Genomic DNA, 9,824 nt, shown 5'->3' on the forward strand with positions numbered 1-9,824 from the left:
TTCATATAGGCAATCAATTACTTCGAGTCGATTTGATTACTCTATTTACAAACTTTACATTTGTTCTTGATAAAAAGCAAACTACGGAAGACCAAAAAGCAAAAAAAAAAAAAAACAACTTATTTCTCAGTGACGAAAATTTCAATGTATTATTAACGCTGAGGCCGGCCAGTACCAGATGGGTGATCATTTGTATGAGTTTGGTTTTTAATGTGTATGTGTGGGGGGGCCAGGCTCTCCAAAATGGGGGGGGGGCAATTTAAAGCAGAATAAAAAAACTTATTTCAGCGCGTTTGGTCCACCGTAGTCGAAAGGCGGCAAACGTTTCCAAACTGGATCGAAAAAATGATATTTTTAACACAAAGGGCACAATATTTATCGAATTTTTTTTGTATCAATTCTTCAAAGCATACCCTGTTTAATAATGGTCATGCATTATTCAGCTCGCTAAAAAGAAATTGTTAATTTATTTATCAAAGATTTTAAAATGGGTTTTTTCGTATAAATATTTTTAAAAAAACTTTTTTTTGTTTTGCTTAACTTAAATTAATTATTTTACTTAACATATTCACCGAATTTCACACTTCAAATCTCAAAAGCGGGATAATTAAATACAATCGAAGTTCTGATATTCAGACATCAAAATAAGGTATGCAAACAAGTTTTTTTGTTTTTTTTATCTATAATCTCGTCTCTTTACAACAACACAATATGTTTTGTTCAGTTTCAGATGATTATTTTAAGCATATTTGGAACCCCCTCAAAACAAGGAGGGGGGGGTTTTAAGAAAAAAATATATAAATATTGTTTATGAAAAATAAGTACACTGTTATAAAGTTCATTCTTCTCTTAATAATCGCTGAAAATTTCGTATTGATTGGATAATTACCTGATTTTTAGTAGATTTTTAAAAAGTACTTGCCCCCCCCCCAATTTTGGCGGTGCCTATGCTAAATTAATAACCATAAATATACATAAAGGGCTATTAAAAATATATCGATTGCAATATGGAATAAAAGTGCCATTTTCCAACAGAGGGTAGATATAATGTTAGCGGACCTAAACTTCTTAACAACTTATTTAGGGGATATACTAATAAAAAGCTAAAATCGAGAAGAGCATGTAATGAAGGTGTTCAAAAACAAAATAAAATAATTTTGTTTTAAACTGAGTATGGAAAAATGCGATTTCTTTCTACAAAACAATCAAATATCTCGGACCAATAATTGATGAAAATAGTAAGACTCCTAATCCAAAAGGGGCAAACATGATAAAATACATATCCGCGCCGACTAACGGGTCATCATTACAATAATTTTTGGGAATGAGCATATTAGTAAAATAGCTATGTACAGAATAGAGAAAAAGACAGAAATAACCTTAAAAACGGAAGGCTTTAATACACGATAAAATATATACAGGACTGTTTTCTTTAGAATATGGTTCTCTACTGAAGAGCGTATAGACAAGGGGGAGATAATACACGCTAAGTCAACATGATTAAAGTTATTGGTGAAGGGGAAATAACTCCGTATCGCCATATATTACATTCTCCCATCCTTAAAAGATTTAGAGTTTGTCGTATTGTACTGGTTTGCGATGCTCTCGTGTAGACCGTCTCAACTTTTCAGGTTCCTGGGTTAATGCAGGATCCTCATCCTCTGCTGACGGGCGAATGCTCTAACCATCCGTCATGCTCGTCTCTGTCGGGTCATCTTCCATGTCTGGTCCTTCAGTTAGTGTCGGTGTAGGTGTGATTTCCTCATTTCTGGTGGTGGTTGTGTCTTTTCTTAAGGATAAGTCACCAAAAGGAGCCAAGTCACTCATGGAAACTGTCGATTCCCTTCCGTCAGGAAAACGCACATGGGCATATTGTGGGTTCACTTCTACTAAATGCACCTCTTCTACAAGGGGTTCATACTTACTGGTATGAACATGACGACGTAAAAGTACCGGACCCGGTGTAGCAAGCCAGGAAGGTAGGGAGTGTCCACTTGGTGAGCGTCGTTGATAAGAAAATAGTCTCTCATGAGGGGTTGCGTTAGTTGCAGTGCAGAGCAAAGATCTGATTGCGTGTAGTACTTCTGGGAATACAGTTTCCCATTGAGCTTCTTGGAGGTTACTAGAGGCTAGCACCAGTTGTACATGTTTCCAGACAATGCCGTTGTAGCGTTCACATTGTCCATTCCCTTGAGGGTTTTATGAAGTCGTTCGACTGGTTGCTTTGCCTAAACTGGTAAGGTATTCCCGGAGTTCCTTTGACGCAAATGAAGACCCGCGATCGGTGTAGCTATATAAGGGCATTCCAATAATGGCGAATAACTTGTTTATACACTTAATCACCACATTAAATAGAGAAATAGTCAACCACCTCAGCAGGAATAACCTTCTTAGTGACACACAATATGGTTTCCGCTCTGCAAGATCTACCACAGATGTGCTGACGGTTATATCCCACAGGATTAGTGAATCTCTTGACAAAGGCTTCCTTTCTAGGGCAATTGCTCTCGACATATCAAAGGCCTTCGACAAGGTATGGAATAAGGGTCTACTTCACAAGATTTCCAGCTACGGTATAACTGGAAATGTTTTCTCAATCATTAAATCATTTCTCTCCGATAGGCTCATAAGAGTAGTGGTAGATGGACAAAAATCGGAGGCCTGCAATATAAATGCTGGAGTCCCTCAGGGGTCAATCCTGGGCCCAACACTCTTCCTGATCTACATCAATGACCTCCCTAAACACATACTTAAATCATTCGTTGACATCTATGCTGATGACACGACTATCTACGGCAACACATCAAAGGCTGTAAATGACAAAGTTCTCTCTGATTCTCTCTCCTCTGATCTCGAGCGCGTGGTTCAGTGGGGGAAAAGGTGGCTGGTTACCTTTAATGCATCCAAAACCAAACTGCTATCCTTACATCATCAACGCTCTGATCCCCATCTGGCATCAATTGTGATGGATGGCTCTCGTCTGAGTGAGGCCCCGTGTTTTGACAAGCTTCTGGGTTTGACCTTTACTCCTGATCTGAAATGGAACACGTACATCAAGTCTGTTGCCAAGGTCGCTGGAAAGATGGTGGGATCCTTCTACCGCTCCAGAAGATATCTCACTACTGATGCAATTCTCTATCTATATAAAAGCCAAGTACGTCCAAGGATGGAATACTGTTGCCATATCTGGGCAGGAGCTGCTAAAAACAGCCTATCCTGCCTTGACAGAGTACAAAATAGACTTTGTGGCTTAGTGGGGGATGCCCTTTTCTCTACCCTGCAACCTCTCTCCCACAGAAGAGACGTTGCGAGCCTGTCCTTGTTTTATCGTTATTTCCATGGCAGATGCTCGTCTGAACTCTAATCTCTGGTCCCCCCTCGCCAATCTTTCACGAAAAACACCCATCTAGCTGAATCCACTGTGAAAAATTCCCCCACTCTATATCTGTACCTAAATCAAAACGCAGATTCCATGAACAAAGCTTCTTTCTTAGAACTGCACGCCTGTGGAACTCTGTTCCGTCTGCCTGCTTCCCTCCGGACTACAACTTGGATGTCTTCAAGTCCAATGTTAACAAATTCCTAATGAACCGCCCCCTTAAGTAAAAATTTCAGCAAATCTCCTCACTAACGTAATGTACTTGCAATAACCCTTATCCCTGAGTGGCTTCCGAGCCTTGATAAGTGGTGATCAATGTGTAAAAAAAAAAAAAAAAAATCTGTTGTCATATTTGGACAAGCGAAGGCGAATGGGAAGCGTGAATATTCGTCGATCACTACCAACATATATCGATTTTTGGAGTTGGAATGTAAGGGTCTTTTGAAGTCCATCCTGAGCCGTTCCATTGGTTGTGTGGCCTTAATTAGTTTCGCTGCGTCTGGTGTGTGGAAACGAAGTTTCCAACGGGCACATACAGGACACTCAGCACATACCTTTTTAACCTCTTCTATCGAGTATGTCATGCCGTGTTAAGCATGTATGTGTAATAATAAGACAGGAACACGTGTGTTTGGTTGTAAGAAAGGAACTGAATAATGGCGCCCGCTTTATTGATCGATTGCTATGCGCATGCGTGAGTGCATACAAAAGTTGGATCAGGAAACCGAGATGAAAGGGTCCATATAAAAATAGCTGAAACGAAAGGCGATATCATTACATCTCCCTTTCTCTGAAAACAAAGATGACTTATGCATGTAAAACAAAACAAAGGAAATGGAGAGACTGGTTCAGGGTAGACTGCCTGAACAGCTGCAGCGAAGCAGGGGATTATTCTGCCCCATGAGATGCTTGCTGGGAGGTTATGAGTGTTTGCTCATCACAAGTTCATTTTTGATGGTGGTTGTACCACCCCACCACTACGGGTACATTTTTGAGTGTCATTTGATATGTTTGGGGATGCACACATAAGTGGATCCACAGACGTCGCACATTTTTGTGGAGCTGTGTTGGGGAGGTCTTGCGACATTTGTGGGGTAGGCGTCACTGGAATACCTCTTATGTATTGTCGGTTTCTTTGCAGCACATGCCCATTGACATTCTCCAGGAGATAGGAGTGGTGACTATCTACCTGGGATACTACAGTCGCTGGGTCCCAGCTTCCAGACACAGGATTCTGTACCCTTACCCGTTGACCATATATATAAGGGTGGTAGATCCTCCTTAAGTGCATGTCGGTCACAATACCTCTTTTGGTTCTGCTGGCGTTGTTGGAATGCGCTGTATATCTGATCCTGATCATGGTTGTCGTTTCAGATTTTGGTGATCAGTGGAGATTGGATTCGTCTACCCATGAGTAGTTGTGCAGGGCTTGGTATGACACTTGAAATTGGGGTGCAGCGCCAGTGCAATCTCAGGAGTTGTTCCCGACTGTTTGGCTTTCTTGAGAATATTCTTGATAGTCCGTATTTGACGTTCTATGAAGCTATTCCCTTGTGGTCTCCGAGGTGACGTGGTCTCATGATGGAAGCCCCATTCTTTGGCGAATTCGTGGTAGAGATGACTTGAAAAGTGTGGTCCGTTATCGCTGACTATCTTTGATGGTATGCCAAACTCTGAGAAGATTTGGCATGTGATGTTCACTATGACACTGCTTGGTGAATGATCAGATAGGCGTTTGACTATAGGATACTTTGAGTAATAGTCAGCTATGATCAACCATTGACTTCCGTGGAGATCAAACAGGTCTGTGCCAACTACGTCCCATGGCTTTGTTGGGATGTCATGTTGCATTAACAGCTCTTGCATTTGGGAGGGCTGATGCTGTTGACAGATACTGCATGGAGCTAAAGGTGAGGTTCTCCATTGCCGTGCCTGTGTCAGTCAAGACTTGGTCGTCGTGTTTGGCAATGCTGTTTATTTTCTTGTCAAACTCCCGTTGTTGGTTATGACTGTTATGCCAGGGCCTTCCTTGTTGTCTCTTGGTTTTGTGCTTCCCTAAGATGCAAACTGTAGTCCAGTGACCTGTTTTGCCACATGTGTGGCATATATCATTTTTGGCAGGGCAGTGTTCTTTGCCAAAATGGTGACTGCGTCCACAATTTTTGCAGGTTTGGCCGTATTTTCAGTCAATCCCTTGCCACTGGTGTGTACCATGGCTTATTGTGGCTATCTGTGGTGATTCCTGTAACTGGTGGAGCTGGTTGACATAAACTGCTGAAGCCTCGTGTGAACGGGCTAATCTAACGGCTTCCTCGATTCTGTAACCCTTCGGTTTGTTTAACAGTTCCTTTTGCAGTTCGGGTATCGGTGTGCTGGCAATTAGTAACTCAACGAGGTGTTCGTTTAATTCATCGGCACTGAAATCACATTTCTTTGCCAACAGTTGACATCTGTTGATGAAGATGTCTGTTGTTTCATTTGGTCTCTGCTGGTATTTTCCGAGTTCCAGTCTACAAATGCGGTGATTTGTTGCCGGTTCTAGCTGCTACAAAAATGCAGCAAATATTATTTGTGGATCCTTGCGATCGTCATCCAACATCGACCAACTATTATACCAGGGTAAACCTTCTTCGCCGGTAGCAAGAAGTATTAGAGGGACTTTATCCTCGTATTTTGTCACTTTGACGGTGAAGTAAAGTTCCATTTGTTGTCGGAATAGTTTGAATGATTCGGCGATACATGTCGAGCCCCAATCAAAACTAGGGACTTGTAATGAAATTGTGGCCATGATGATAAGAAAGTGTGATGAAAAAAAGGTACAGACACTTTGTGTAGCGTGGGAGGTTAGAAATTAGAAAAAAAAAAAAAAATTTGTTCAGCGTGCGAGAAATAAAAAAAAATAATCGTTATTTTTAAATTTTTTTTTTACTGTCTCTGACGTTATGAGATTGTGTATTGTTTGATAATACCGCTTGCCACCATGTCATGCCATGTTAAGCGTGTATGTGTAATAATAAGACAGGAACACGTGTGTTTGGTTGTAAGAAAGGAACTGAATAATGGCGCCCGCTTTATTGATCGATTGCTATGCCCATGCATGAGTGCATACAAAAGTTGGATCAGGAAACCGAGATGAAAGGGTCCATATAAAAATAGCTGAAACGAAAGGCGATATCATTACAGAGTATGGCAGGTTTCTAATTTTTATGAAGTGAGTTAGTCTGGTGATGCCTGGATGACAGAGTCGAGTATGGAGGTCGAATACTTTTTCTCTGCTAACGACAGCTCCACAATGTGCCCTTGATAGTGTGTCAGCAGGGATGTTATTCTTGCCTGGGTGGTACATTATGTCGTAGTCATAATACCCCAGCTCCAACCTCCATCTTTGGCTCTTATTGTTTTTAATTTTACCTAGTCTCTCTGAGTGGAACATGTAATGCACTTCTTGTTGGTCGGTGACAATTGTAAAATGTCGAGTAGATAAATAGTGGGACCATTTTTTGACAGCTTCGACTATGGTGTGAGCCTCTTTCTCGACTGAGGTGTGTTTATGCTCAGTGGGGTTAGTGTATGTGAGAAGAAAGCCACAGGACGACCGGCTTGGTTCAATGTAGCCGCAACAGCTGTATTAGAGGTGTCTGTTTCCACTACCAGTGGGATATTCTCATCGATGGAGTGTAATAAGGCACCCTTGATCTCTTCTTTGAGGTCCTTGAATGCCTTCACAGCATTTTGCTTCAGGGGGAAGGAGTCGGCTATAATCAAGGGTCTGATCTTGTCTGAAAATTTGGGAATCCACTGAGAGTAGTATGAAAACAACCCGACAACTCGCCGTAGTGCCACTTTATCTCTTGGGGTTGGAAGTTCCTTCAGTGGCCGTAGTCTTTCTGTGTCAGGTTTTATTTTACCCTGAGATATAGTGTAGCCCAAAAAATCAATAGATTCTGTTGATATAACAGATTTATTTTCATTGAAGGTCAGGTTGTGTAGCCGAGCTACCTCCCTGAATTTCGTGAGGTTCTTATGTTCCTGCTGGGTCATTCCTACCACTACTATGTTGTCTATGTACACATAGGTACTAAGGAGGCCGTTTTGTTTTACTAGATTATCTATGGTTCTTTGGAAGCAGGCCACTCCATTTGTGACTCCAAATGGTACTCTACAAAATTGGTATAATTTCCTGTTAGCTTCAAAAGCCGTATACGGTTTTTCTTCCTCCCGAATAGGTATCTGGTGATATGTGCTTTTTAAGTCTAGTGATGTGTATAGTTCATATCGGGAGATTTCCCACGCCAAGTCATCCATTCTAGGTAAGGGGTAAGCATCTAGTTTTGTAAATCTATTGATTGTTTGGCTGTAATCAACCACCAGTCTTTTTCTTTGTCGTTCATTCGAGACAATAAGAACTTGAGCTCTCCACGGAGATGTACTCTCTTCAATTACTCTCTCCTGAAGCATTGTATTTATTTCGGATTCGATAAAGTTTCTTTCATTGCCTCCGAATCTCCTAGATCTAGTAACAATAGGTTTGCAGTTAGGTGCAAGGTTTGAAAAAGTGGGGAACTGTCTACTGAAGCTGATGGTACGCTGCATGCAGTAGGGTTAGACACGACAAGATCTTTCCTAGGACCACCGAAAGCAAACAAGACTCCAGAATGTTGTCTCATGAAATCCTGACCAAGAATGACATCACTGCAAAGATTTGGTAGTACAGAGAGAGGAGTATTTGGGTAAGACTCACCTAGCAAGTTGAGGTTGACTGAGCAAAGTCCTTTTACTGGAGCGTTCAGTGGCGAAGAGGCCATGGAGACGGATCCTGAAGCGGGTTTTATTTTTAATTTATTTCTTTTTGCGTAGTCGAACGAAATGAAAGATCCAGAGCTCCCGGTATGCATTAATGCCTCAGCTTCATTTTTCCCAATTATTATGTATACAGTGGCTTGCCTTAGTATCGATGAAGAGGAACAAAGAGAAAAAGCTGCCGTTGAATCTGAAGCTACTGTTACGAGTGCGGCCGTATTGTTGTTTGTAATAGTAGCAAGTCTGTGTGTTTCAGTTGACGAATGTATTGAACCTGAAGTAGTTGTATTTGGCCTGGACCGATAGACTTTTGCATAATGGCCGATTTTGTTACATCGGCGACACGTGCTTTCCTTAGCTGGGCAGAATTGGCAATCGTGACGTGGTCCGTTGCAGAAATAACACCGTGATTTTGTGTTGGGGAGCGCGGCACAATTTTCCATTGTTGAAACGTTCTCATTCTCGGTTGTAGAAGCACTGACTGGTGGAAAATAGCGTGAATAAGATTCACAGTTTTTCTGAGCTGTGTCGAGTGCCCTAGCTTGGTCAATGGCGGTATCTAGGTCGAGAGTCCTGTTTTCCAATAACCGTTGCCTGATGGTGCTCGATCGTAGACCGGTAATAAAAGCATCTCTTACACTATCATCCAGTTTTTTGCCACGTCAACTGCTTTAAAATTACATTCTTTTGATAGAAGTTGTAATTCTTGTACGTACTCGTCAATGATTTCTCCCTCTTTTTGTGCACGAGTTGACAGCACATGTCTGGCGAAGATTTCGTTGATGGGTTTAACGTATAATTCCCTGAGTCGATTGATTGCTGCCTCGTAGGTTTGTTGATCTGCTACATATTCATAGACATCCGAAGAAATGTACGTAATCAGCAGGTCTAGTTTATCGATATCATCCCATATTTCAGTTCTCCTCATCAAAGCCGAAAAAGTCCGATACCAGTGGTTGAATATTTTCGTAGAGGAAGCGCTGTTAGGAAGTGTATCCAGTTTGTCAGGTTTTAAGAATTTGTCCATCTTCGTGCTTTCGTAGTTATATATATTTAATATTTTATCGTGTATTATATTGAAGTGAGTAGAGAAAAAGACAGAAAATAACCTTAAAAACGGAAGGCTTTAATACACGATAAAATATATACAGGACTGTTTTCTTTAGAATATAGTTCTCTACTGAAGAGCGTATAGACAAGGGGGAGATAATGCATGCTAAGTCAACACGATTAAGGTTATTGGTGAAGAGGGAATAACTCCCTAATGCCATATATTACACTAATAAAAAGCTAAAATCGAGAAGAGCATGTAATGAAGGTGTTCAAAAACAAAATAAAATAATTTTGTTTTAAACCGAGTATGGAAAAATGCGATTTCTTTCTACAAAACAATCAAATGTCTAGGACCAATAATTGATGAAAATAGTAAGACTCCTAATCCAAAAGGGGCAAACATGATAAAATACATATCCGCGCCGACTAACGGGTCATCATTACAATAATTTTTGGGAATTAGCATATTAGTAAAATAGCTATGTACAGAATATCTATATTTTAAGAGCCCTGTAATTAAGTTATTAAACAATGTAAAGTTGAATTAGACACACGACTACCAAAAAGCAATCGTTAAACTAAAAACTAGATT

Source organism: Euprymna scolopes, chromosome 5 (assembly GCF_053919585.1).
Source record: "Euprymna scolopes isolate OS-2025 chromosome 5, ASM5391958v1, whole genome shotgun sequence".
Lineage (NCBI taxonomy): Eukaryota > Metazoa > Mollusca > Cephalopoda > Sepiida > Sepiolidae > Euprymna > Euprymna scolopes.